The sequence below is a fragment of the Ambystoma mexicanum genome, chromosome 3p, assembly GCF_040938575.1.
Source record: "Ambystoma mexicanum isolate Mex_15411 chromosome 3p, UKY_AmexF1_1, whole genome shotgun sequence".
NCBI lineage: Eukaryota > Metazoa > Chordata > Amphibia > Caudata > Ambystomatidae > Ambystoma > Ambystoma mexicanum.
This window is the reverse complement of record NC_090925.1, coordinates 99761101-99764840: the sequence shown is the minus strand read 5'-3', so window position 1 is coordinate 99764840 and position 3740 is coordinate 99761101.

The window sequence follows — 3740 nt, the reverse complement described above, 5'->3', positions numbered from 1 at the left end:
ATCAAAAGCTGCACTGAAGTCCACAAATGCTACATACAGTGGTTGTTGTCATAGACACCAGGCGCTTTCAGGAAGAGATTCCACTGTCTTCCCTTCTCATTAGTATGAGTTTGTTGTAACTGGGCTAAAAGAAATTATACACCCAGAATGTAAAATATCGGGTGCACATACTGTGTTTCTTAAGGGTCAGTAACTGAAATTAAAATGGCATAACATGTTACTCTATCTAATAAAATTAAGCTTAATCTATTCCTACAATGTACTTTACTCTATTACTCCAAAGGAATTAAATATTTCACCCCACAAGGCCCCAAGAGAACCAACACACCCTACCTCTAACCAATCGCGAACATGTCCTTAATCTACCACTCAAATGACCTGCAGGTGGCCCCATTATGGATATAATTGTACAGATGGCACAGTGGTTAAACATGTACTGAGTCTGCTGGCACTGCCGGTATTTCTAACTTGGTAGGTTAGTTTAAATATTTTAATCAGCTTATTAGAACTTTATGTGTTTATTTCCTTGTACCAAACTTCTACACAAGAAAAGATTGCGCTTGAACTAGAAAAGATAACAGTGTATTTCTCTACTGGTGGCAATGTCTTGTATTTCTCTACAAAGTCATCTATTTCCTGGAAACTGACACACTGGTATTGTTTACTTAGGTTACTGTCACATCACTCAGCAACAAGCAGGCCAGAGCACACCTGTGCATGGAGAGTGGTTCCCCATTACAGGGATACTCAGCTGATGGGATTTCTGCCACTGCCTGATGTTTACATTTCATAGGTTATTCTAAAATATACACTTCCATAGTAGTATTACTTTGTAACTGCAAATGGATGTAGATCGCCTGGACATCACCCCGCATTTTGGATTTGCAGGTATATTTCATTATTGTGTTATATTTTAATTGTCTTAGCTCCTTTGTACCAGCATTCCAAGCCAGCCTGTAGTGTGCTGGACACCGCAATTCCAAGCCAGCCTGTAGTGTTTCCGGACTCCAAAATATTAAAGATTACACATCTGTACTGGCAGCAATGCCGGTCGTTGATTGTAGTTTGAGTCATACAATTACAAAACATTGTTAGGCACTAGTGTTGCCACTCAGGATGACTTGCCTAATTTCACACTCCACAAAGGGCAGGCCACAGCACGAGCAAGATATTCTCGATTTACATTTAGTAGAGGTCAAGACACCAGAAATAATCCCTACATAGCAGAGGAAACATCAATCAAACGTGTATGTTGGACAACTTGAAGCCTGCAGCGGTGAAGCGTGTGGAGTGTTGGCATCATGGGTGTAATTTTAGGGTGGGACAGGGGTGTTTGTCCCCCCCAACTTTCATGGCACACCATTTTGGGTCCATTCATTTGGCTGGGGCAATTTTTCTTTTGATGTCATATCCCCCCCAACATTTTCAGCAAAGTTACTCCACTGGTTGGCGTACGGCATTGCCTGGAGTCCCGGTAGCCCTGCCTGCAGTCAGCCTGTTGCAAGCCCCCCTCATCCTAAAAACAGAGCTTTCCCTGGCCAATCTCTTCGGGCCGCCTCAGCTGTTTGGCAGCCCCAACACGCCTCCCGCGCAGCGGCCGATGCCGCGGACACTCTCTCCCCTCCAAGGGACAGTCCTCCCCCAGGTGGGAGGGGGGGCACCCCTCATGGCCACCGCCACACATCCTCCTCCCCACGGGGAATGAACCGCAGCTCCTCCTCCCCCCGGGGCCATGGCCGGGGTCTCCCTCAGGGGACAGGCAAGCAGCTTGCCACATTGTACCTCTTCTCGCGGGCCCTGTTGAAGTCGGGACTGCCACACCTCCGGCTCCCATGCGGGCACCAGGCGCCCCGCATCTTGGCCACCCGCAGAGCCATCTCCACACCAGCGGCCGACGCCGCTCTGCGCACGCGGGCTCCAGCCCTCGTCGCCATTGTTGGGGGCTGCTCTGGGACACCGGGCAGCCCCATATACGGGTCGGGTGGCACCCGACAAAAGACTCACTGATGCAGCGCCCATGCCGCAGACTCAAGGGTGGGGCTTCAGCCCACCCGCTCCAGATCACCGGAGCTCCGCAAACGTGGCCAGGGGGCACCCGGCTCACCGCAGCCCCGGCTCTGGGGGCACGCAGGCCGGGGTCGCCTCCCCAACCCACCTCACATGGTTAGGGGACCCACAAAGACAGCGTTGCACGACAGGGGCACCGTCCTCAAGCTGGGCCCCGTCTGTGTGCCCAGCACCTGCAGCGCAGCACCAGCATGGTGCAACAAGAACGACGCTGGAGCCAGAATGGGAGTGACTGGCGAGCCGGAAGCGGCTCGCTTCTTTTATTATGTTGGTCACGTGGCTACTGCCACGTGACCCATTACAACATACTGGGAGCTACCATGTGTATGTTGGACAACTTGAAGCCTGCAGCGGTGAAGCGTGTGGAGTGTTGGCATCATGGGCGTAATTTTAGGGTGGGACAGGGGTGTTTGTCCCCCCCAACTTTCATGGCACACCATTTTGGGTCCATTCATTTGGCTGGGGCAATTTTTCTTTTGATGTCATATCCCCCCCAACATTTTCAGCAAAGTTACTCCACTGGTTGGCGTACCGCATTGCCTGGAGTCCCGGTAGCCCTGCCTGCAGTCAGCCTGTTGCAAGCCCCCCTCATCCTAAAAACAGAGCTTTCCCTGGCCAATCTCTTCGGGCCGCCTCAGCTGTTTGGCAGCCCCAACACGCCTCCCGCGCAGCGGCCGATGCCGCGGACACTCTCTCCCCTCCAAGGGACAGTCCTCCCCCAGGTGGGAGGGGGGGCACCCCTCATGGCCACCGCCACACATCCTCCTCCCCACGGGGAATGAACCGCAGCTCCTCCTCCCCCCGGGGCCATGGCCGGGGTCTCCCTCAGGGGACAGGCAAGCAGCTTGCCACATTGTACCTCTTCTCGCGGGCCCTGTTGAAGTCGGGCCTGCCACACCTCCGGCTCCCATGCGGGCACCAGGCGCCCCGCATCTTGGCCACCCGCATAGCCATCTCCACACCAGCGGCCGACGCCGCTCTGCGCACGCGGGCTCCAGCCCTCGTCGCCATTGTTGGGGGCTGCTCTGGGACACCGGGCAGCCCCATATACGGGTCGGGTGGCACCCGACAAAAGACTCACTGATGCAGCGCCCATGCCGCAGACTCAAGGGTGGGGCTTCAGCCCACCCGCTCCAGATCACCGGAGCTCCGCAAACGTGGCCAGGGGGCACCCGGCTCACCGCAGCCCCGGCTCTGGGGGCACGCAGGCCGGGGTCGCCTCCCCAACCCACCTCACATGGTTAGGGGACCCACAAAGACGGCGTTGCACGACAGGGGCACCGTCCTCAAGCTGGGCCCCGTCTGTCTACGGGTCACAGGGCATGAGCGGGGGTGGTGAGAAAACAGGGCACACACATGGCATGAGCAGGGGAGGGGGGACAGGGCACACACGGGGCATGAGCGGGGGGTGGGGGGAACAGGAGAGAGACACTGGGCATGAGTGGGTGGTGGGGGGGAGGAGGGAGACACGGTTCATGAGCGGGGGGTGGGAGGAAGGAGGGAGACACGGGACATGAGCTGAGGCTGGCGGGGAACAGGGGAAACACGGGGCATGAGCAGGGGGGTTGGGGGAGGAAAGGAGGGAGAAACGGGGCATGAGCAAGGGGTGTGGGGTACAGGAAGAAGACACGGGCCATGAGCCGGGGGTGGGGGGTAACAGGGAAAACATGGGG